The 26,897-nt window shown below is 40.0% G+C and overlaps 1 protein-coding gene and 1 non-coding gene across 7 annotated transcripts in view; one reads left to right on the forward strand and one right to left on the reverse strand.

Moving 5' to 3' along the window:
- The window catches only part of MAST2 (microtubule associated serine/threonine kinase 2), a 214,924-nt gene that overhangs the window by 122,637 nt on the left and 65,390 nt on the right, over positions 1-26,897 (reverse strand). The gene's annotated exons all lie outside the window — the stretch shown is intronic.
- Positions 25,822-25,928, forward strand: LOC136332654 (U6 spliceosomal RNA). The gene has a single exon (XR_010730820.1). It is a non-coding gene; the product is annotated as a U6 spliceosomal RNA (small nuclear RNA).

The following is a 26,897-nucleotide window of genomic DNA, read 5'->3' on the forward strand; positions in this document are numbered from 1 at the left end:
CTGGGGCAGAGGCCAAGGAGCTATCCCAGCGCCCGGGCCATCTTTGCTCCAATGGAGCCTTGGCTGCAGGAGGGGAAGAGAGAGACAGAGAGGAAGGATGGGGAGGTGGGGGTGGAGAAGCAAATGGGCGCTTCTCCTATGTGCCCTGGCTGGGAATCGAACCCAGGTCCCCCTGCATGCCAGGCTGATGCTCTACCGCTGAGCCAACCAGCCAGGGCGATTTATATTAAGTTTTGAAGTCAGTCAATGTAGCCCTTTAACTTTATATTCTTTTTCAAGATTGTTTTGAATATTCTAAATTCCTAGTATTTCCACATAAATTTTAGAATTAGATTATTAATTATTACCAAAATGCCTGCTGGGATTACAGGCCAATTTAGAAGAAGTGATATCATAATACTTTGAGTTTTACTTCTTTCCACTTTCTAAGACTGCAGTAAACATCCTTACCTGTTTCTCCTAATCATAGAGAAAAAGTTCCATGTTTTACCACTAAATATTATGTTAGCTGTAGGTATTCCATAGGTAATTTTTATCAAGTTGATAAAGTTCCCTTCTATTCCCAATTTTTTATAGTTTTTATCATGAATGGGTATTGATTTTATCAAGTACTTTCTTGATCATGGTTTTTCTCCTCTATTCTGTTCATGTGAATTACAGTGATTGACTTTCTAATATTAGACTAATCCTGAATTTTTTACTTAACTCCAACTTTGTCAAATATGTTGCTAGATTCATTTGCTAATATTTCTTTGTACCTGTTTTCATAAGAGATAATGATTTCTAATTTTCTTTTATTATAATTGCATTTGTCAGATTTTGGTATCACAATTACACTGGCCTTCTAAAATTAGCTGGGAAGTATTCCTTCCTCCTCTATTTTCTGAAAGAATTTGCATAAAATTGGCATTATTTCTTATTTACATATTATATAATTTTAATAAAATCATGTAGTTCTGGAGGCTTTTATTTTGAATTTTTGCTCCTATGTTAATAACTAAGACAGACCTATGTACTTCCTCTTCTCAAACTGACCTTATCAGTTTTGGCATCATGATTATACAGGCCTCATAAAATGTGCTAGAAGGGTTTCCTCCTTTTGTACTTTCTGAAACAATCTATATAAAACTGGGAATATTGTTCTTTGAATCTACATGACAGTTTTGGATTCTTGAATAGGTGAAATGGATAACATGGTGGATTATATTTGGGGGCAATAATAAAAAGTCTATAAAATGCATATGTGCCCCTCCCTGAACCCCTGTATAGACAGAGAAATGCATCTATGGAAGTCCATCCCTTCAGCCCCCCTTTCCCAGGCCTTGCACCTACACAAAAGCCTGCATCTGCAAGATTGATGCCCAGGGCTCCAGATCAGTACATTCTGTACCAAGCTCTCTGGTACCATAGACAGACCTAAGGCAATGGAATAAGAAGTAGTCTCCAATCAGATAAAGGTAATCCAAGTAATAATGATTTCCCAATCCTCCCTTTCCCAGGGAATATTCATAGCAAGTTGTGGAGAAAAGCTTCACAATCAGAAAGCTTAGCTAAGATAAGAGCAATATCATTTAGGCAAATAACTAAATTCTCTGAATCATCACTTTCTCTTAGAAACTAGGATGATAATATCTGACAATACATTACAACATCAGGTGAAGCCTGTTCCATTAGGCCTTCTATGATCTACTAGTTATCCCTTGATTCTCCATATTCTTCACAATCTTCCATTAGCTTCCAATCAGTATTTTGAACATATTCATATCTATCCCACCTTGGAATAAGGGGGTGAAATTTTTTCCTTAATTACTATACACCCATCTACAACCACTCCCTTATCTGTTTTTTTCCCTTCAGTCACACTTTTTTAAAATTTTTTATTTAGAAAATTAAATTTAATGGGGTGACATTGATCAATAAGAGTATAGATTTCAGGTATACATTTCTATAGCATTTGAACTGATTGTGTTGTGTGCCAATCACCCAAAGTTAAATCATTTTGCATCACCATATATTTGTCCATATTTATTCCCTTCTCGCTGGTAACCACTTCACTTTTATCTATATCCATGAGTCTCATTTTCACATCCTACCTATGTGTGAAAGCTTTTTCTGATTTAATTATTTCACTTAGTATAATGTTCTCAAGGCCTATCATGTAGTTGTAAAATGTCACTATGTCATCATTTCTTATGACTGAGTAGTATTCCATTGTGGTATATATACCACATCTTCTTTATCCAATACTCTATCGAAGGACACTTTGGTTGTTTCCATGTCTTGGCCACTGTGAGTAATGCTGCGATGAATGGGGGGGGGGGGGGGGAGAGCATGTGACTTTGCAAACCAATGTTTTCAAGTTTTTTGGCTAGATACCCAGTAGAAGGATTGCTGTGTCATATGGTAGTTCTATTCTTAATTTTTTGAGGAACTGACATACTTTCTTCCATAATGAACAGCCACAATTCTTGAATTAGTTGTCTATATTCCCTGTCTCCAAATTTTCACTTCCAATTCACCCTTCAATGCACTCCAAATATCCCCAGATCTTACATCCCATTTAAACCATTCTTCCCAGGTTACCAGTAGTCTCCATGTAAAGAACCTCCACTGCATTTTGAGTCCATCATTTCTTTTATTTTTTTTCTTGACTGCTCAGCAGAATCTGACAGAATCATTCATTCTTCAGTCTTCAATTTTCTTTCCATGAAAACACAACTCCTGTTTCTCCTCTTATCTCTGAAAACACTACTCAAACACCTTTGCAAGCTCCTCCTTCATAACCTTAGACCCTTAAAAGTTGGTTGTCCTTAAAGCTCTGCCTAGAAACTCTCCTCTCTATATAAATTCTACAGATGACTACCGAATTGTATCTCCATCCCAGGTCTCTCCTGAGCTCTATAGCTGTATCTGTAACTATCTTGTCCTTACCATGTCTAAAAATTCAACTTGCCGCTACTCAGTCACACTCCTCCTGTTTTCCACTTCAGCGACAACACATCAAACCCATAGTCACTCTTGATTATTCACTTTCGCTCACTCTACACATCCAATTATTCATCAAGCCTTATCAATTCTACCGGCAAAATAGCTGTCTTTTATCATCAATTTCACTTTATCTCCACTGCTGTGTCCCCTAGTATAAGCCAACATCATCCTGTAACATCCTCGTAATTAATATCCCTTTTAGTTTTGTTTACCGTAAGTTTTAATGTTATATTATGTAATTATCATGTAATTAATATATGCTTTCTAGGTAACACTATGTAAATTTAATAAAACAGAAACTGCAATCAAGAAGTAAATTTAAATTGAGTCATTCCTCTTCTTAAAACTCTTCAATGAATAAAGTCTAAAATCTTTTCTGTAGTCTACAAGGCACTACCTAGCTGCTGCTGCCTTCCTCTTCAGGACCATTTACACAATTCACCGGTCTTGCTGGAATGGATCTCTTAGACATGCCACACTATCACTCACCTACAGGGTTTTTTTTTCTTTTTTGTTGTTTTTTTTTTTTTGGTGGCAGAGACAGAGAGAGTCAGAGAGGGACAAATGGAAACAGACAGACAGGAAGGGAGAGAAATGAGAAGCATCAATTCTTCACTGTGATTCGTTTGTTGTTCATTGATTGATTTCTCACATGTGCCTTGACTGGGGGGGCTACAGCAGACCGAGTGACCCTTTGCTCGAGCCAGCAACCTTGGGCTCAAGCTGGTGAGCCTTGCTCAAACCAGATGAGCCCGTGATCAAGCTGGCGAGCTCGAGGTCTCGAACCTGGGTCCTCCACAACCCAGCCCGACACTCTATCCACTGCACCACCGCCTGGTCAGGCACTCACCTACAGGTCTTCATACTTATTGTTCGCTCTCCCTGAAAGTCCTCTCCTTAGCTCTTTTTATACATTCTTGGATTTTTTCTTAAGCCTCATTTACTCTAGGAAGATTTCCCCACACATAGTTCTCCCAGTCTCCCTCTATATAATTCTAAGTCTTTACTGTAATTAGTTGCTTAATTGTCTATTTTCTGGGATTGATGATTACCACTAAGGAAAAGAGATCAGATTGCTCACAAGACATTCCTAGCACCCAGCACAATACCTTATCTAATAAGTACCAGATAAATAGTTGGTGAATAAATCAATGAATCAATCAAGTAAATAGTACTTATTAGTATCATTATCATCATTTTTAGGCTCACAATAAGGTTCACTTCATTTGGAGTTAAAATTGATGAAAACTGTCAACTGAAATTAGGTCAGCAAAAGAGGCTTTACTAGAGAAAGAACATACTCTGTTGTCACATATTTACTGACGGTCTTCTGGCTGGTAGCTAACTATTTCAGTGACTTAAAAAAAATGCTTTCATGAGAGAAAAACATTATCTACCAAAGAAATCTACTTTAATACCATTTACTGTCCGGACTTAAAAGGACTATTATCTCTAAATACAAGTAGATCCTCAGCTCTGGCAGCAAATAAATCTGCTGGAATGCACAAAAACCTCCCTTTCCTATGTAGCAAGTGAACCATTACTACTGCTCTGAGCATTATGGTATGTTAGCTCCATTATTCACACTTAAGTATTAGGCTATCTTGAGGTCAGGAGCCAAGGGGGAAATCAGTGTATATGCAGCTATGATGTTCCCATGAAACACTAATGTATTTCACTGTCCTTGTTCTATTTATTTGTTCTATTAAATTTATGTCATCACCCTGAGAACAGGTTCTAAGGAATGTTTACATTATACAATACTAAGAAACATGGGAAGGCACACAAAATATGAATTTCAAAAAACTAGATTCAGCCTGACCAGGCGGTGGCGCAGTTGATAGAGCGTCGGACTGGGATGAAGACCCAGGTTCGAGACCCTGAGGTCGCCAGCTTGAGCGCGGGTTCATTTGGTTTGAGCAAAAAAAGCTCACCAGCTTGGACCCGAGGTCGCTGGCTTGAGCAAGGGGTTACTCAGTCTGCGGTAGCCCCATGGTCATGGCACATATGAGAAAGCAATCAATGAACAACTAAGGTGTCGCAACAAAAAACTGATGATTGATGCTTCTCATCCCCGTTCCTGTCTGTCTGTCCCTATCTATCCCTCTCTCTGTCCCTGTAAAAATAAAATAAAATAAAAACTAGATTCAGCCCTGGCCGGTTGGCTCAGTGGTAGAGTGTCAGCCTGGCGTGTGGAAGTCCCAGGTTCGATTCCAGGCCAGAGCACACAGGAGATGCAGCCATCTGCTTCTCCACGCTTCCCCCTCTCCTCTGTCTCTGTCTCTCTTTTCCCCTCCCACAGCCAAGGCTGCACTGGAGCAAAAGGTTGGCCCAGGTGTTAAGGATGGCTCTGTGGCCTCTGCCTCAGGTGCTGGAATGGCTCTAGTTGAAACAGAGCAACGCCCCAGATGGGCAGAGCATTGCCCCCTGGTGGGCTTGCTGGGTGGATCCCGGTAGGGTGCATGCAGGAGTCTATCTGTCTGCCTACCCACCCCTGCTTCTCACTTTGGAGAAATAAAAAATTTAAAAAATTAGATTCACATTATGACTCAGTAATATATAATTTGTGTGGCCTAGGCCATGGCAGGATAGCTCAGTTGGTTAGAGCACCATCCGGAAGCACAAAGGTTGCTGGTTTGATCTCAGGTTAGGGCACACACAGGAACAGCTTAATATTCCTGTCACTCTCTCTCTCCCTCCCCATTCCTCTCACAGAAATCAAGAAATAAAAATTTTTAAAAAAGGTTTAATTTGTGTGGTCTGGAATTTCACCTACCTGTAAGGCTTAGCTATAGTGCTTGTGAAAGTCAAATAAAATAATGTATATAAAAGTATTTTATTCTATAAATTATGACATATTCTCACATAAGTTTGAAGAATAGTAAAGACAGCTTAAGGATGCTACAAGGATTTTTTAAATTTTGTTTTTCAATTATAGCTGACCTAACAGGATATTTCTACATTATAATAAAATACTGAGGGGCTCAGAGTCAGAAAAATATTTAAACATAGTTCTACTTATTTTGCTCATAAAATTCTAGTCATCGTTAAACTTTTCTAAATCACATTTTTCTTATCTACTTTGCCTATCTCAAAAAAGTTACCCCAAGGCTAGAACAAGAAAATATATTTAAAAGCCTAAGGTTCTCTCTTTTCCTCACTACCCAGAAAGGGGCCCATTCAGCATTGTTCTCAGTTTCCACCTAACTTAAAGGAAAACTTTCACAATATCCAGAGCACTTGAGAACCTGCAAATGAAGGAGGAGGATGTCCTCAAATTCCTTGCAGCAGGAACCCACTTACGTGGCACCAACCTTGACTTCCAAATGGAACAATACATCTACAAAAGGAAAAGCGATGACATCTACATCATTAATCTGAAGAGAGCTTCTGCTGGCAGTTTGAGCTATTGTTGTCACTGAAAACCCCATTGATGCTGTGGTGCAGTGAATAGAGCATCGGCCTGGGATTCTGAGGACACAGGTTCAAAACCTTAAGGTTACCAGCTTGAGCACGGGGTTATCCGGCTTGAGCATGGGCTCATAAACATGACCTCATGGTCACTGGCTTGAGCCCAAAGGTTGCTGGCTTGAGCAAGGGGTCACAGGCTCAGCAAGAGCCTCCAGTCAAGGCACATATGAGAGAGCAATCAATGAACAACTAAAGTGTCTGTTGGGCAGATAAAATATATTATGCTCACTTTGTTAAAGATGGCGCTGCCCACGTGGAAGTCGTTGCCCAGGTGATGTTAAGGTGTGTTGGGGGCGGGCTGTGGGCAGGCAGGATCCCTGTAGCCTGGGGCTTGGTTTTAGGACTAAGCCTTTCCCACCCTTTTTGATGTGGAGTGGTACAATCCCATCATGCCTCAGATAAGTGACTTTGTATTAGAGACTTCCCCTATTTTGTATATTTGATTAAAGATTTTGATTTCTACACTATAAAGTGGGGGCAGAACGGGAGCTTGCTCTCTTGGTTCCTGAGATTAACATGAGAAAAGAGAGCAGAGAGCAGAGAAAGGCCATGTGGAGGAGGCCAGGAGAAGCAGCCAAGATGGCAGAGTGTTGAGTGAGAAGTCAGTTTGTGCAGAGTTTGTGCAGGGAGAAGGAAGGAGATGGGGAACAGAGGTGAATAAGTCTGGTGAGCTAGGAACCTTTGATTCTAGGAAACTCCGATAAGTCAGTAGCTTTATGAGCACTGAATGTGAGTGGGTTTTGGAGCCCAGTGTGTGTTTTTACTTGCCCGCCGGGTGCAAGCTAGGATTAAAGATGATGGCCCACCAGTTTCTGGCTCCTTTGTTTCTTTACCAACTGTCCGAATCCAATGTGAACCTGCATGGGCCAGGCTGCTGTGATGGTGGCCGTGGCTACTGGCTTTACAGTGTCACAACGAAAAACTGATGATTGATGCTTTTCATCTCTCCTCATTCCTGTCTGTCTGTCCCTGTTTATCCCTCTCTCTGATTCTGTCTCTGTAAAAAAAAAAAAAAAAAAAAAAAAACCTGCAAAAAAAATACCCTTAAGTTTGACAGTTTGGATTACCATTATTACTAAGGATTTTTCTATTCTGACCCATCTGTGCAGGGCTCTAAAGCTAATGCATGAGGCGCTATGTTCCAAAAACTGCCCCCTCAAAACTCAAGAACATATTGCTTAAGTCTCTAAAATTTTACTATTATCATTTTGGATTCCTCCAACTGACACACTTTGATTCTGCCTGCCGAAAATGATTATTTCCCCAAGAGTTTAAAATAGTATCTGACTGCCCTGGCTAGCTTGGCTCAGTGGATAAATCATCAGCCCAGCATATGGATGGCCTGGATTCAATAGAGAAGCAATCATCTGCTTCTCTCCTCCTCCCTCTCTCACTTCTCTCCCTCTTCCCCTTCTCTCCCCTTTCCCCTCCCACAGCCAGTGGTTTATTGGTTCCAACACCAGCCCCAGGCACTGAGGATGGCTCAGAAGAGCCTCAGGTGCTAAAAATAGCTCAACTAATTACAGCATCAGCCCAAGAAAGGGGTTGCCGGGTGGATTCCGGTTGGGGCACATAGAGGAGTCTGTCTCACTATCTCCCCTCCTCCCTCCCTTTCGCTTAAATGCAAAGCAAACTTCTAAAGATATTACATACAGAATGAGATGGTGCTGTTCACATAGGGAATCACTGTCTATATATATGCATTACTTATTATTCATAATGACTAAATCCATAAAATATTTCCCAAGAAAAGACAAAGGCCAAGTGTCAAAAGGCAGTAACCACTACCCCCACAAATAAATATGCAAGCCAAGAGTCACAAGGCTGTTGTTTGTTCTTTATATCAATAGTCACCAGTATGGAGACGAGTGTGGGTCAAAGCTGTCTGTGCCTGAGGCTCCCTCACCACTTCTACTTAAATTTTCACTCATATTCATTCATTCCTTAACTCATTCATTCATCCTTCTTTCACTGCAGTAGCAGCACTCTCCCCAGAAAATGAAATTAACAAGCTCCAAGAAACATAACTCAACTTTCCACTCCACTGGAAGTAAATGAAGAACTGGGTTTTAGGGAAAACTCCTCAACTAACATTTAAAACCAAGTGTGGAGAAAAAAGCATTCTCCAGCACTGTAAACCTGGATACTTCTTTACAGAAATTGTAATTAAACCCATAAAGTATGACTAACATAAGTAACTGCTTGGGGTAAGAGTAGGAGTAGAACAACATTCTAGGGCCCACTCGGAATCCACTGCTAATGACAACATCATCCTGTACTTTGCTGTCCCACTGAGTGAAAGAAGACATTTATATTTAACTATTTATTTAAATATAATACAAATACAGAAAAGTACACATAGCATATAGCCTACAGCTAAAAAACTAAACACACCAGTATAACCAATAGGCAGATTTTTAAAAAATAAATATTACCATTAACCTAGAAGTATTCCCACTTCCCCCTCTTCCAGTCATAACCTATGACCCCTCCCACCCCAGAAAATCATCATCTCTATTTCTAAATTTATAGAACAGTTTAGTTATTTTGGCATTTTCTTTAATGGAATATACAGTATACACTCTTTTGTGTCTAGCACTTGTGTTCAACATATATCCAACTGAAATTTCAGAAAGCAAAAAATAGAAAAATCACAACATTTAAAGTATCATAATAATTGCTAAGAATTTTTCAAAATTAATAATAAAAATGAATACACACTTACAGGAAGCACAATATACCCCAAGAAAGATTAATTTTCTTTTTAAATCCAGACCAGGTAAATAATAGTAATACTGAAAACCACCAAAGACAAAAAAAATCTTAAGAGCCAGGGAATAAGATCCGTAACTTTGAAGTAATGCCAGTTAGAATGGCAATATGTTTCTCAATGATGGAAACCAAAAGATAGCTGAATAATATGGGAAAGAAAATGACTACCAACTAAAATTATATACCTATACAAACTATCTTTCAAGGTCAAAGGCATTATAATAACACTTAAATAAATATAAGTATTTACTACCAACATATCTATACTAAAAGAATGTCTAAATGATGTACTTTAGGAAGAAGAAAAATAATCCCAGAAAGCAAGCCCAAGACTTAAAAAAAAAAAAACACTGAGCAAGAACACTGGTAAATTTATGTAAATCTCCATAAGCACTGACTGTATAAAATAATAACAATAATAGTACTAATTAATATAAACAATATTTTCAAAGGAAAGAATTAAAATACTGGGCAAAAATAGCATTAAGTTTGGAACTGGTAATGAGAGGGAAGGATTCTGGTGTTCAGGAGGAGGCTAAAATTTGAATTTGTTCTAACTCACCAGTACAGTTAGAAAAATCAAGTAAGAGCCTGATAAGGCGGTGGTGTACTGGACAGGTTCGAAACTCAAAGGTTGCCAGCTTGAGTGCATGCTCATCCGGCTTGAGCACAGGCTTCACCCAGCTTGAGCACAGGATCACTGACTTGAGCATGGGATCATAGACATGACCCCATGGTCACTAGTTTGAGCAAAGGGTCACTCACTCTGCTATAGCCTCCCTGTCAAGGCACATATGAGAAAGCAATCCAAGAACAACTAAGGTGCCGCAACGAAGGATTGATGTTTCTCCCTTCCTGTCTGTCTGTCCCTATCTGTCCCTCTCTGTCACTGAAAAAAAAAATCAAGTAATAAAACAAATCAAAAAAGCTCTATCAGTATTTTTAAATAGCAAAAAAAAAAAAAGAAAGAAAAAATTAATACAGCATGGAAATGCAGGAAGGACATGGAATGCAAGGAGCAATATTGCAGAAACAAGTTCAAATTAATAATAAAATCAGTAATCACAATAAATAGACAAATTTATCAATACAGACAGAAAAAATAAATACATACTGTATGTCATTTGCAACAGATATATCAAAAGCAAAGTAACATGGTAATGTTGAAATAAAGGAATAGTTGGCTTTAGAAAAACTAAAACAGACAAACTTTTGCTATTGATTATGAAAAAATAAAAATATACGTAAATATACAATATCAGAATTACAAAAAAGGATATAAGAAAAGATTCAGCAGATTTTTAAAGAGAAAATAATAATTTTTCTCAATAAACAAATACACAAAAATGGACAAACTCCTATATATGTATATATACAAATATAACATGTATCTTTTACCAAAACTACCTCAAAATGAAATAAGAAGCTTAGATTAAATCCATGACCACTAAAAAAATCATATATCATGCTTGAGTTGAGTTTATCCCCAAAATTTAGGAGTGTTTATACAATAAAAATTTCACAACTATTATACACCTCAAATAAATTAATGGAGAAGAAATACCATAACCTCACAAAATAGAAAGGAAGCTCATCAAACAGGTATCAACTGATTATAAGAAACGCAAAAAAAACAAGGGAAGAAGTCTTCAAGACATTGGAAAAAGAAAAGGAGAAGCAGAACTAAACAAGACATAATTGTTGCAAACTCAAATTTTACTTACTGAGCTAGTAAGGTAATATGTATTTCATCAAATCTGAAAAACTATTAATTCCAAGAGTAGCCTTTGTTTTAGGTATCAGTAAGAATTATTTTTTTAAAAAGCAAAACAAAAATAACCACTGCCAATTAAAGTATAACATTATTTTTTTTTTTTTTACAGAGACAGAGAGAGAGTCAGAGAGAGGGATAGACAGGGACAGACAGACAGGAACGGAGAGATGAGAAGCATCAATCATCAGTTTTTCGTTGCGCATTGCAACACCTTAATTGTTCATTGATTGCTCCCTCATACGCGCCTTGACTGTGGGCCTTCAGCAGACCGAGCAACCCCCTGCTGGAGCCAGCGACCTTGGGCTCAAGCTGGTGAGCTTTTGCTTAAACCAGATGAGCCCGTACTCAAGTGGCGACCTCAGGGTCTCGAACCTGGGTCTTCCACATCCCAGTCCGACACTCTATCCACTGCGCCACTGACCGGTCAGGCCAATTAAAGTATAACATACCATCAAAAATAACCACAATTTCAGAGCTGTTACAAAGTAAAAAGATATGAACCTCAGAAATGATGAAATACAATAAATGTATAAAGCAGTAAAGTATAAAACAAGAAAGGATTAGTGGGGGCTATATTGGTCAGTTTTATTTTAAATCTCCAAAGATGGCCAAATAAAACACATCTACAGAATGTGGGTTCACAGACCTCTAATTCAAAGCCCACTGTGAGCACCCACTGAATTTCAACTTGTGATCCTAGTTTACACAGAATACAGGACCCTTGGCCAGTTGGCTCAGTAGACAGAGCATCAGCCCAGCATGCAGAAATCCCAGGTTCGATCCCTAGTCAGGTCACACAAGAGACCATCTGTTTCTCTTCTCCTCCCTCTCCCCCTATTCTCTCTCTTCCCCTCTTGCAAGCCAGCAGGCTCGATGGGTTTGAGCATCAGCACCAGTGCTGAGGATAGCCTGGTTGAATGAAGTATCGGCCCTAGACAGGGGCTGCCAGGGGACCCAGTTGGGGCACATGTGGGAGTCCCTCTATATTCCCTCTTCTCACTTAAAAAATAAATAAGTAAAAAGAACAATACAGGAATTTAATTCAGAGATGGTAAGAAGATTTAATTTTTGATTACTTAAGACTTTTTAAAATTTTTTTATTTATTGATTTTAGTGAGAAAGGAAGGGGAAGAGAGAGAGAGAGAGAGAGAGAGAGAGAGAGAGAAACACTGAGCTGTTCCTGTATATGCCCTGACCAGGGATTGAATCGGCAAGCTCTGTGCTTCCGAACAACACTCCAACAAACTGAGCTATCCAGTCAGGACAGATTACTTAAGACTTCTAAGTAAAACAACTCCATGTACAAAATACATGCTGCTTAGGGAAAATGTGTTGTTAAAATAAAGCCCAGGAAGTAGAGAAACTCTAAAAGATCTGAGGCTGCTGATTATCTTATTCTTGTCAGCAAGGATGGTGAAATTACCCATGATGATAATGAGAATTTGAAAATTAGGTGCTCCACAGGAGGTGGCCAAGAGGTCGATAGGTAGAGAAGGGGAAGAATTACACTCAGGAATACAAAATGCCGGAGATAACGAATGAGTATGGAAAAAAACAAACAAACAAAAAAAAAAAACCCAGAAGTCTGGTGTGGCTGTAACATAGAATGGGAATATACGGAGCAGAGAGAAAAAGAAGAGGAACACATAAAATAAATCCTTCAATATTCAATGCTACCTAATTTACTGTCATGAAAATATTCAGTGTTACTAAGGACTGATGAATAAGTAAAAAATGCAATTTTTTTTTTTTAATCTTTTCTGAAGCTGGAAACGGGGAGAGACAGTCAGACAGACTCCCGCATGCGCCCGACCGGGTTCCACCCGGCACACCCACCAGGGGCGACACTCTGCCCACCAGGGGGCGATGCTCTGCCCCTCTGGGGCATCGCTCTGCCGCGACCAGAGCCACTCTAGCGCCTGGGGTAGAGGCCAAGGAGCCATCCCCAGCGCCCGGGCCATCTTTGCTCCAATGGAGCCTCGGCTGCGGGAGGGGAAGAGAGAGACAGAGAGGAAGGAGGGGGGGGGGTGGAGAAGCAAATGGGCGCTTCTCCTATGTGCCCTGGCCGGGAATCAAACCCGGGTCCCCCGCATGCCAGGCCAACACTCTACCACTGAGCCAACCGGCCAGGGCCTAAAAAATGCAATTTTTTAAAATTTTTTCAAACTTTTTCTCAAAAGAATAACAAAATTTAGAACAAGAGTAGTCAACCTTTTTATACCTACCGCCCACTTTTGTATCTCTGTTAGTAGTAGAATTTTCTAACCGCCCACCGGTTCCATAGTAATGGTGATTTATAAAGTAGGGAAGTAACTTTACTTTATAAAATTTATAAAGCAGAGTTACAGCAAGTTAAAGCATATAATAATAATTATTTACCAAGTACTTTATGTCAGATTTTTGCTAAGTTTGGCAGAATAAATCTTTATAAAACAACTTACTATAGTTAAATCTATCTTTTTATTTATACTTTGGTTGCTCTGCTACCTCCCACCATGAAAGCTGGAACACCCACTAGTGGGCGGTAGGGACCAGGTTGACTACCACTGATTTAGAACATCAGAAGGAAGTTATTAGGTTATAATTTTACCCATATGTTATCACCTTTTTAAAAATAAAATAACTTTCAAGAAGAAATGGGTGCCTGACCATGTGGTGGCGCAGTGGATAGAGCATCAGACTAGGACACAGAGGACTCAGGTTCAAGACCTTGAGGTCGCCAACTTTGGCACAGGGTCACTGGCTTGAGCCCAAAGGTTGCTGGCTTTGAAGCCCAAGGTTGCTGGCTTGAACAAGGGGTCTCTCACTCTGCTGTAACCCCCCCCCCACGTTCAAGGCACATATGAGAAAGCAATCAATGAATAACTAAGGTGCCACAACGAAGAATTAATGCTTTTCATCTCTCTCCCTTCCTGCCTGTCCACCCCTGTCTGTCCTTCTCTGTCTCTATCACCAAAAAAAAAAAAGAAAAGAAAAGAAGAAGAGGAGGAGGAGGAGGAGGAGGAGGAGGAGGAGGAGGAGGAGGAAGAATGTTTAAAATCTAAGGCTGGTTCTTAAAGATTTTGCTTTTAAGGACTAAAATCTGAACTGAATTACATTTTGTAAAATAATCATAATTTATTAAGATAGTCATAATTTTTTTATTATTAAGTGTGAGGCAGAGAGGAAGAGAAGACAGTATGCACCCTGACCAGGATCCACCCAGCAAAACCCCAAAGGGGTGATGCTTTAGCCATCTGGGGCCATTTCTCCATTGCTCAGCAACTCAGCTATTTTAAAATTTTTATTTATTCATTTTAGAGGAAGAGAGAGAGAAGGGGAGGAGTAAGATCATCAACTCCCATATGTGCCTCGACCTGGCAGGCCCAGGGTTCCGAACCAGTGACCCCAGCAGTCTAAGTCAATACTTTATCCACTGTGCCACCACAGGTCAGTACCCAGCTATTTTAGTGCCTGAAGTGTAGGTATGGAGCCATCCTCAGTGTCCCAGGCCAACTTTGCTCTGACCAATTCAGCCATAGCTGCAGGAGGGGAAGAGAGAGAGAGAGAGAGAAAGAGAAAAGGAGGGAGAAGGGTGGAGAAGCAGATGGTTTCTTCTCCTGTGTGCCCTAATCAGGAATCAAACCCGAGACCTCTACACACCGGGCGGACAATCTACCACTGAGCCAACCAGGCAGGGCCTCATAATTTTCAAAATAAAAAAATATTCCAAAATTTTTGTCAATAATAATGCTTCCCAATATGCATTATTTTGTCATATGTTCTCCAAATAATAAAGTACCCCTGAACAATGGCACTTTACTCACATTTTTGAACACTAAAGGCAGTAAAGGGGCAAAGAAACACTGAACGATTCTGAAAGCAGTTATTTTATAACAAATATTCTTAACTCAGAACTGGAGAAATTGGGTTCTCTACACAATGAAAATGGATTACTATGTCTGCCTTATGGGCAAATATCTACTTAAGGTGGAAATGATGGTGGCTAAGCAAGTTGAAAATAAAAATTTGTTTATTGTGGTTAGTCATTTGACCTTTCAAAGTTAAAATAAAATCACTTCCTTAAAAAGGATTGGGAGCCTGACTTATGGTGACGCAGTGGATAAAGCACTAACCTAGAATGATGAGGTTGCTCGTTCAAAACCCTGGGCTTGCTTGGTCAAGGCATATATGGGAGTTGACACTTCCTGCACCCCCCTTTCTCTCTCTTCTCCTTAAAATAATAAAATATTAAAAAACAAAAGGAGTGGGAAATAAGGCAAATATAAAAAGTGTCTCCTTTTATTCACAAGGTACTTTAAGCTCAAAAATCTCTCACTGGAGATCCTCCAAAAGTAGCAGTAGGATGAGAGTCCATTTTTATCATAAGACCCAAATCTGAACTGCTCTTCATGCAAACAATGTCTATTCCGACACCGAATAGAGTCTCCTCTAGTTTAAAATCAAGATGCTCACACATAATCTCCCAGGTTCAAAACCCTGAGGACACTAACTTGAGCAGGGGCTTGCAGGCTTCAGCATGAGATCATAGACATAGCCCCATGGTTTCTGTCTTGAGCCCAAAGGTTGCTGGTTTGAAGCGTCAAGTTGCTGGCTTGAAGCTAAAGGTCACTGGCTTGAGACCAAGATCACTGGCTTGAGCAAAGGGTCACTTGCTCTTGCTCTGCTGTAGCCCCCTGGTCAAGGCACATATGACAAAGCAATCAATGAACAACTAAGGTGCCACAAAAAAGAACTGATGCTTCTCATCTCTCTCCCTTCCTGTCTGTCCCTATCTGTCTCTGTCTCTGTGTCACATACACACACAGAAAAAAATGCTGGAGGGTCAAAGTTTCAGCCCTGGCCAGTTGACTCAGCAGTAGAGTGTCTGCCTGGCATGTGGAAGTCCCAGGTTCAATTCCCAGTCAGGGCACACAGGAGAAGTGACCATTTGTTTCTCCACCCCTCTCCCTCCCCCTCCTTTTTTTCTCTCTCTTTCTCTCCTCTCCTCCCAAAGCCTTCCAAAACCATGGCTCAAATAGTTCGAGCAATTTGGCCCTAGGTGCTGAGATTGGCTCCATGGCTTCGCCTCAGGTGATGAAATAACTCAGTTGCCAACCAACAGAGCAGCAGCCCCAGATGGGCAGAGCATCACCCTATAGGTGGGCTTGCCAGGTGGATCCTAGTCAGGGCGCATGTGGGAGTCTTTCTGCCTCCTTGCTCCTCACTTAATTAAAAAAAAAAAAAGCCTGACCAGGCGGTGGCGCAGTGGATAGAGTGTCGGACTGGGATGCGGAGGACCCAGGTTCGAGACCCCAAGGTCCCCAGCTTGAGCGTGGGCCCATCTGGTTTGAGCAAAGCTTACCAGCGTGGACCCAAGGTCACTGGCTCGAGCAAGGGGTCGCTCGGTCTGCTGAAGGCCCACAGTCAAGGCACATATGGGAAAGCAATCAATGAACAACTAAGGTGTTGCAAGGAAAAACTGATGATTGGTGTTTCTCATCTCTCTTTGTTCCTGTCTGTCTGTCCCTATCTATCCCTCTCTCTGACTCTCTCTGTCTCTGTAAAAAAAATAAATAAATAAAAAATAAAAAATAAAAAAAAAAAGGTTGTTTCTCGGCTTATTTTCTAGAGAAGTATGAAGAAGTCTACCTTATTCACCATAAACCAGACAGATAAAGGTCTAAACATTTATTTGGATTTTCATCTTTTGTGTGTGTGTATGTGACAGACAGAGATAGAAAGGGAGAGGGACAGAGACAGACAGACAGGAAGGGAGAGAGATGAGAAGCATCAATTCTTTGTTATGGCTCCGTAGTTGTTCATTGATTGCTTTCTCATATGTGCCTTAACTGGGGGCTACAGCAAAGCAAGTGACCCTTTGCTCAAGCCACCAACCCTGCACTTAAACTGGTGAGCCTACGCTCAAGCCAGAGACCTTGGGATTTCGAACCTGGGTCCTCTGCATCCCAGTCTGACATTCTATCCACTGTGCCACCACCTAGTCAGACTGAATTTTCATCTTCTAATCTAAGGTTACACCCAGTAGATTACCTTTACCAATGGGTACACTCTAGCTTTTTTGTGTTTATGTACATAAATTTAAAACTAACTTTTAAAGTTTTACATTGTAAATTACTTGTTTGAAACAAATAATCTAAACTGCTGCTTTTCATGACTTCTATTTCAGAATGTTCCAATTCAGTCATCTGGAGAATAAACTTAAAGGAGAATAAAGGAGGCAGTATAAAAACACCCTCCAGTGGCAATTTGGAAGGAATTCCTGCTAGATAGAAACAAAGACTCAGAGGAAGGACATCAGTAAACAGGGTAGCAGATACTGTAAACTGACTCAATCACCAGGAAGAAAATAATTAATTTAACACAAAACAGGCATAATAATTGAAAATATTCCCATTCAACAAACAGAATTCCCTTTCTAAATCCTGGCATCCAAAAAGAAATAAAGATATAAATAGGCAATGCATTAAATGTGCTTACAAAACCAGCCATTTTTTAATATCTACTTGCACATACATCACTATGTATTAGAGGTTATCTAAGTATTTTATAAAAACTTCTCAAAATAACCCCCCAAAATCAAGTAATATATCTAACCAAACCTACTGTGCTAACGTAAGAAATTAAAATAAGACATTAACTCTTAAAGCCTGGTCATACTAGACAACTACAGAAATTCAGTGGGTGCTCTCAGTGGGTTTTGAATGTTTACAATGCCACTAACAAGAATTACAAATAAGAATAAGAATAATAACTATAAATATCATAATGTTTAAATTTTACCAATCCTATACATTTTCTTTTTGAGCACTTTAAAGAATCTAAAACAATGTTAAGTTATGATAATTAAAAAGACTCTGGGTGCTTTGTACCAAAAAAAGGTACTTTACAAATGTCAAACAAAATATAACAAAAGAGCTATATTTCATAATGAGACCTATACCGGGGGATTGTTTTACACTGAAACCTTCATTATGTCAATCGTTAAAACATTCAATGATGGACAAAATAAAGCTTATGTATTCTTTGTTAATAAGACTAAAATAAGATGATATACTTTACAAAGTATAAAAAAATAATGATTAAATTGAAAAGAACAGTGGTATGTATTATTTTAGTGTTAAGGGCATTCATCAAAACTCAGTTGAAGGTTGTCTATCATCCTCTCTATTTTCCCTTCATTGTTATATCTTACCTCTTCCTGTGCCAAATTACCCAAGACTTAGGGAGAAGGTTTCCAAAAAGTATCAGATACATGGCTATTGTACATGACTATATTATACATTATGTATGCAGTGATAATTTAGAAAAGTTCTTAAAACTATGTGTAGAGTCAAACACATACTATACATATATGTCACTTAATAGGGGTGAAGTGGAAAAACAGGCATAGTGGTCAGAAACTGAATATGCTTACTGTAAACAATCTGCCTGCAGTAATGTCTGTTACCTTAAACTAGGGTTGCATCCAGCATAGGTCTGATTTAATTGCTCCATTCGCTTAATATAATGTCAGTAAGCTCAAGCTGCATTTTTTTCTGTCACAGTAGAAAGGTCTTAAACAGTTCTTCAAACAACAACTATACCTGATGGAATAAAGAACTTAGTGGCATACTACTCTGCTTCAAATAAATTAAATTAAATAATAAAATTGAAGCAATCTGTTCAGTGTATTTTCAATAGACACTCAGAGGAATGAGATCAGTAAAAAAAGATGCTCTGTTACTCACCTGTAACCCTCTCCTTCGTAGAATACTGGAATCATCCATAATAGGTATCAGAAAAAAGAAAAAGCCACCCCCCAGTCAACTACTAGTGTCTACTTGCTTACTGCTGGGTAAAGCGGAAGACAGTCAATCCCATTCTCCACACTGAGCCCACTAACTACTGCTCCACCGAACCAGTTCTCTCAGTCCAGTGAGTAGACAATCACCGCCTCACATCAGAGCCACATCTTTCTTCACAGCAGCAGTACAGACAGATCTCATTTGAACCACCAACAAAACTGGGGAAAATATTTCATATTTATTTTTCTTTTCCCTACATTACTCTTTTGTTTGAAAATATATGAAGTACCAAGAAAAGGACAAAGGTTCCAAAAAAATTTCCAATCTTTGATATCCTGACTTCACTGCTTATTAAAAAGGTTTGCAAACAAAACAAGAGCGTCTCCACCTACAGCTACTAAGCTTATAAAATCCATGTCACGTTTCCCTTTCCAAAAATAAAACCACTCCACACACATTTTTTTAAAAGATAACAATTCTTCAGAAATACAAACAAAAACATATTATTCTGATGCTTGTATTTTAGGCTCACGCTGATAAAAATCCAGTTATTGTTTTGACTAAGTCGGCAAAATTCCTTTCATCCTTTGTACAGACAAAGCAAATGTCAGATTCTTTCAATACTGTCACTGCCTCTTTTGTTTCTTTATCTCTAGACACGCTGTTCTTCACTTCTTGGACAGTCACGAATGCCTCTTTCTTCAGGAGCTTAGATCATTGCTAAGGTCGGTTCCGCTGCTCTTTCATGTCCTGGAGGGGCCAGTACATACATATGTGGTGAGCTCTGAGCATGGGCGAATTCATTCATCTATTCATTGCTGATAGTACTGTCACAGGAAAAGCTCCCCATTCCATCAGACTTTTAAAAAGGCACAGCATGAAAAAGTCTAGTTTTACCAAGGCTTTAATAATCTCAGAAACATTTCTTTGGTCACTGGCTACCATTTTAAAAGCAGGACTTCAGCTAAATTTAAAAACACTTTTAGTCTCTTAATTTATAAGTTAAAAAGAAATATTATTTTAGAGCACGAGTGAAACATTAGCAAGAGTGATGTGATTTTGTCACTTACATGCTCCATAAGCAATGTTTTAAATTTTCCAATTCTATAGTAATCACCAGAGTCCTAGTAAACACGGGGGAAAGTGAGGCAAGTTGGTAATTTTAATGAATCACAATAAAAAGAAATTGTTAGCAAAGGCAGCACTTTATTTTTAGAAACATTATCTACCAATTCACAATTATCGTTCTACAAATGATAGGACACACTGTACAAATGATACACTCACCAAAGGATTTCAAAAGATATTAATCCAAATTTACTAATTTGGTATGCATACAGCACCCTGAATCAGGCTGTTATACTCTCTCAGGTATAAATATAGCAATAACTAGAGAACCAATTCAGTTTGCATCCAACAAGGAGAAAAAGCTGCCCCTCTTTTAATTATGGCAGCTGCACCAACAGTCAGAGGCTTAAAAGAAAGTCTATTTACAAAATCTTTTTCTGGTCTTCTTACAGCTGACTTAGTCACAAGAGCTAGCCATGTTGCTGAAAATAGCACAGAGAACAGGATCCGTCTCCTTTTCATTCAGCAAAAAAAAGTTCTAATCCTTAGCACAATCAGTGTGGTCTTTCATTGTTAGAGCTAATAAATCCACATCTCCACGGACTCTTTCCATCTGCTGCTTTAAACAACTAACAGCTGGATTATGTCTATGGGGAAAACAAACGTAAGACCTGAACAGTTTATTTGCATAGGAGGTGCCATCTACTATATGTGTGCCTGCAAAGTCACAGGCTTTTTTTTTTTTTTTAATTCATTTTAGAGAGGAGAAGGAGAGACAGAGAGAGAGGGGGGAGAGAGAGAGAAAGGGGGAGAGAGAGAGAAAGGGGGGAGGAGCTGGAAGCATCAACTCCCATATGTGCCTTGACCAGGCAAGCCCAGGGTTTTGAACTGGGGACCTCAGCATTTCCAGGTTGATGCTTTATCCACTGCGCCACCACAGGTCAGGCAAAAGTCACAGGCTTTTAAAGCTATAGAACCTTTCTATCAAAGTAAACTGTATTTACTACCATATTTCCCCATGCATAAGATGCTCCTGTGTATAAGATACACCTTAAAAAAAAAAAAAAAGATACATCTTAATTTGAGAGCCAGAAATTTGAAAAAAAATGTATTACATAAAGTTACTGAACTCAAGTTTTATTCAACATAAAATTCATACAACTCCTCATCACTGTCAAAACTCCCATCCATTAGCTTGTCCTCATCTGTGTCTGATGACGAGTCACTGCCTTCAACAATGAGCACAAAAACATGCATGAAAAAGTGGGAAATGCAAGTAAAAAAAACCTACAACCACTGTATAAGACACACCCAGTTTTAGACACCAAATTTTTTCAAAAAAAGATGCATCTTATACATGGGTAAATACAGTAACTAAAATGTTTGTTTGTTTGTTTGTCTGTTTATCAGCAAAAAGTAGGAGTGAGTTTCAAATCTGTTCATCCCTTCAAAAAATACACATGGTACATTCTGATAAACAATTCACACCAGAGATTCACAACTGAAACTCTTCATTCATTTACTAATTCAGGAATCATTTATTATGCCAAGCAATAAGATGGGCATGGGGAGAGATTACCAACATTAATATTGCCCATAAACTAATAATTCTATTCTAGAAGAGCTCAAATACTATGGGAAAGCCAAATGCAAAATAGTAATTATGATACAATGTGAAAAGTATAACAAAATGCTAAAGGAGTGTCAAAGATGGCTCAATTTATTACATAGGGAAATTACAAAAAAAGGCTTCTAATGGAAGTGCCATCTGGTCACTAAAACTAATGTTATAGGATTTATCAGCCCTTGGTCAGGACAGCTTTCTTTCCTAAAGTGTGCACAGCTTAAGAATCTTCAACCACTCCTCACTATCTAAAAAACTGAGGTTAAAAAAAAAAGAAAGAAAACGCCTTCCCTTGGCATTCAAGGTACCCCCTAACACAGAAACAACAGATTTTATCTCCATTACTACCTTACTGTAACCTTACTTAGCCTTGCAATGAAAAAGAATAATGCACTCTTTCCTGAACACATACCATCCTTCTCCATCTCATATTCTTTGTGGTTAAACAGTAATACAAATCATTGATCTTATAAGACTGTCGAAAGTAATAAATAACCTATGCCAATGTTTCTTAACCTTTTTCAGTATCTCTAATGACAAAAATTTCTTTCTTTTTCTCTTTATTCTTTTTCCAAGTGAGAGGAGGGGAGATAGAAAGACAGATTCCCACATGCGACCCAACCAGGATCCACCCAACAACCTCCCTGTCTGGGGCTGATGCTCTGCCCATCTGGGGCCATGCTCCCAACTGAACTATTATAGTGCCTGAGGAGGGGGGCTCTAGGGAGCCACCTTCAGCGCCCAGGCCAATGAGCTCAAATCAATCAAGTCATAGTTGCAGAAGGGGAAGAGACAGAAAAAGACAGAAAGAAAGAGAGAAGGGGGAGGGGTGGAGAAGCAGATGGTCGCTTCTCCTGCGTGCCCTGACCAGGAATTGAACCCGGGACATCCACAAGCAAGGTCGATGCTCTATCACTGAGCTAACTGGCCAGAGTCAACAAAAATTTCCTAATGCCCAGATTTCCTGCAACCACATGGTTTCTTTATGCTTAAAATTCATACAAATTTTTTCTTCACTCTATTCTAATAAACCTTTATTTTAAAATTAAAATATTTACAAATACTAATTACATTGTAGAAGACTAAGAATGAGTAACCACAAAGGTAAGAGGAAAATAAAGACTGTGAATGCTATTACAGAAGACAAGAAAAGAGGTTCTGGTTAGTTGGCTCAGAGCGTCGGCCTGGAATGTGGATGTCCCAAGTTTGATCCCTGGTCAGGGCACACATGAGAAGCGACCATCTGCTTCTCTTTCCCTCTTTCTCCCCCTTTGCTTTCTCTTCCCTTCTCGCAGCCAGTGGCTCAACTGATTTGAGTGTTGGTCCAGGCACTAAGGATAGTTTGGTTGGTCTGAGTGTCAGCCTAAGGCACTGAGGATAGCTCAGTTGATTTCAGCATCTGCCCCATACAGGGGTTGCCGAGTAGATCCCAGTCAGGGTACAGGGATCTACTAGGATAGGACTCAGAGTAAGAACAAAGATAGAAGGAGGCATATTCTGGCCAGATAGCTCCGTTGGTTAGAGCCTCATCCCAAAGTACAAAGGTTGCTGGTTCGGTCCCAGATCAGGGCACATACAGGAACAGCTCAATGTTCCTGTCTCTCTCTCCCCACCCCTTTCCCTCTCCCTGAAATCAATCAATAAAATTTTTTTTTTAATGGAGGCATATTTCTTCCATTATTACTGAAGAAAAACAGGTACAAGTAACAAAATATCTAACTTTAGTGGTAAAGAAGCTAAAGAAGTTTCCAGGTTCTGGCTGTTTGGCTCAGTGGTGGAGCATCTACCCACGTGTGGAAGTCCCAGTTCAATTCCACACAGGAAAAGTGACCATCTGCTTCTCCAACCCTCCCCATTCCTCCTCCTCCCCCTCCTCCCCCTCCTCCTCCTCCTCCTCCTTCTTCTTCTTCTTCTTCTCTCTCTTTCTCTCTCTCTCTCTCTCTCTCTCTCTCTCTCTCTCTCCCCCCCTCCTGCAGCCATGGCTCTATTGATGTGAGCACAATGCCCCAGGCACTGAGGATGGCTCTGTGAAGCCTCCGCCTCAGGTTCTAAAAATAGTTCAGTTGCCAGCATATGCCCCAGAAAGGGAGAGCACCGACCCCAGATGGGGGTCAGTCAATGGTTGGATCTCGATCAGGGATCAAACAGGAGTCTGCCTCTCTGCCTCCCCTCCTCTCACTTAAATAATCAAACATATTTTTATTTTTTTAAAAAAGAACTTTCCAAATTAAAGCTATTTTCTTTCTCTGTGAATTAAGAAGGAAATCACAGAGAATAAAGTGATTGTAAAGATTTAAGAAGATCAAAAAATTTAAAACAGACAATGTAGAGAACAAGATGAGTTAATTAAAAGAAAAAGTTAGGATTGGCAAACACTCTTGAGGACTGGCTGACATTACTCATCATATATTTTTTTTTTTTTGTATTTTTCTGAAGTTGGAAACGGGGAGGCAGTCAGACAGACTACCGCATGCGCCCGACCAGGATCCACCCGCATGCCCACCAGGGGACGATGCTCTGCCCATCTGGGGCGTCACTCTGTCGCAACTAGAGCCATTCTAGCGCCAGAGGAAGAGGCCATGGAGCCATCCTCAGAGCCTGGGCCAACTTTGCTCCAATGGAGCCTTAGCTGCAGGAAGGGAAGAGAGAGACAGAGAGGAAGGAGAGGGGGAGGGTTGGAGAAGCAGATGGGCGCTTCTCCTGTGTGCCCTGGCCGGGAATTGAATCCGGGACTCCTGCACGCCAGGCCGACGCTCTACCACTGAGCCAACCGGACAAGGCCACAAATCATAATTTTATAGGGCCACCAATCTGTTCCATGGGTGGATTTCTTCAGTAGACTACACTAATACAAAGGCAAAAGATTCCCAGCAAGATTTACCAAGTGGATTGACAAAAAAAATAGGACAAAAGATTACATTGACTAAAGCATTAAAGAGTTAATGGACCATGGAATCTAATCTAAAAAGGGAGAAAAGATGAAAAGACAGGAAAAAATTAGAAGAATCAAATACAAGTGCTGATAAACCTAAGAACTGGTGTATTTTAAGAATAATTAAGTGATGGAGTTAAAAACCTATCAAGTTGTAATGAGGAAGTTATACAGCATGATTTTGGTGGGAGAACATTTCAGAGCAATGACAGGCATAGAGTGTGGTCCTAAAGCAGGTGCTTAAGTACACTAGAAATGATGACAACGCGGTTAAGTAACTGTGATGTCAGGATATTGGGAGAATACACAATGGTTGCTGAAGATAAAGACAATAAAGATAACAACAGTAGTTGGGAAGAGTAGGAAGGCTTATGCCTGATGACAATATTTAACATAAAAAAGGAGGAATAATTAGGAGGTTAGTAAACACAGGAGCAAAGAAGGGAAGGGTTTAGACATGTGGACTGAAAAGAAAAATTACCCTAATGGTTCATAATGAACCCTCCTCAAATAAATCTGATTTATAAACGATGTGATAATTTAGCTGAAATGCTTTATTTTATAATTGGATAAATTAGAATCCAAGAAGTAGATTTAACATGCTCAGAAATTGTATAGTAGGAACTTGAATCATATTTCTGGTAGAAAACACAGCTTTCTAAGTAGAACGAATAGAGGAGGGTTTCTTGTCCTAGAAAGAATGAATAAAATAATTTCATCAACTTCTCTACTGTATATTAATTCTCTAGTATATGTTAATAAGACTAGTTGGCAATGACTAAGTAAAAACTAGAAAATCAGCAGAAATTAAAAAAATTAAACATATAAATTCTCAGAATAGGTTGCATCTATGCATGTTCTCAACAAAAATCATCCTTTCATTTAATAGAAAGTGAACAAGTATCTTATGACTAGCCCTATATGGAACACTATAAGGAGCTCTACACGGTAAACAAGCCAAAGTAAACACAATGAAAAAATTAAGACAGTCTGGGGTGGGGGGATTTTCACCAGGCCTGTCAGTCACTGCGTGTGACACTGCACACAGTGCAAAGCACAGAACATGGAACCTATACAATTAATGATAAGTTCTCAACAAAGGATTCCTTTTATTTGTTGCTTAGGTGGAAACTCAATCAGGTAAAATTCCTTGAAAATATGGTAAAAGGACTTTTCATAGAGAAAAAACATGTGTTTCAGGATAAAAAGACAACGCTTTTCCTGATATCCCCTATTTTACAATTTGCATAGTTTTACAGTCAAGATTCTTCTCTCAAACCTCATAGGAAATCACTGTCATTTGAAATTTATCCTCCTTTCATTCATTTATTCCACAAACTATGTATCTCCCATGTACCAGGTGTTATTTTGGGTTCTAAAGAAACAACTGTTAAAAAATAGATGAGTGCTAGCTTCGGCAGCACATATACTAAAATTGGAACGATAGAGAGAAGATTAACATGGCCCCTGCGCAAGGATGACACGCAAATTCGAGAAGCGTTCCATATTTATTTATTTATTTATTTTTTTCATTTTTCTGATGCTGGAAACAGGGAGAGACAGACAGACTCCCGCATGCGCCCGACCGGGATCCTCCCAGCACGCCCACCAGAGGCGACGCTCTGCCCACCAGGGGGCGATGCTCTGCCCATCCTGGGCATCGCCATGTTGCGACCAGAGCCACTCTAGTGCCTGAGGCAGCGGCCACAGAGCCATCCCCAGCGCCAGGCCATCTTTGCTCCAATGGAGCCTTGGCTGCGGGAGGGGAAGAGAGAGACAGAGAGGAAGGGGGGGGTGGAGAAGCAAAATGGGCGCTTCTCCTATGTGCCATGGCCGGGAATCGAACCCGGGTCCTCCGCACGCTAGGCCGACGCTCTACCGCTGAGCCAACCGGCCAGGGCGCGTTCCATATTTAAAAAAAAAAAAAATAGCCCTGGCCGGTTGGCTCAGCGGTAGAGCGTCGACCTGGCGTGCGGGGGACCCGGGTTCGATTCCCGGCCATGGCACATAGGAGAAGCGCCCATTTTGCTTCTCCACCCCCCCCTTCCTCTCTGTCTCTCTCTTCCCCTCCCGCAGCCAAGGCTCCATTGGAGCAAAGATGGCCCGGGCGCTGGGGATGGCTCCTTGGCCTCTGCCCCAGGCGCTAGAGTGGCTCTGGTCGTGGCAGAGCGTCGCCCCTGGTGGGTGTGCTGGGTGGATCCTGGTCAGGCGCGTGCGGGAGTCTGTCTGACTGTCTCTCCTGTTTCCAGCTTCAGAAAAATACAAAAAAAAAAAAAAAAAAAAAAGAAATGGTTTCTGTGATCAAGACAAACTTAAAAATAGGTTTATGAAACAAATTAGTAATGCTTTGATTAAAATTGCAACAGGATTTAACATAAAGTAACTGATAGGCAAAACAATTTATAGCCCTGGCAGGTTGGCTCAGTGGTAGAGCATCAGCCCAGCATGGTGTATGAAAGTCCAGGGTTCAATTCCCAGTCA

Source organism: Saccopteryx bilineata, chromosome 3 (genome assembly GCF_036850765.1).
Source record: "Saccopteryx bilineata isolate mSacBil1 chromosome 3, mSacBil1_pri_phased_curated, whole genome shotgun sequence".
Taxonomy (NCBI): Eukaryota; Metazoa; Chordata; class Mammalia; order Chiroptera; family Emballonuridae; genus Saccopteryx; species Saccopteryx bilineata.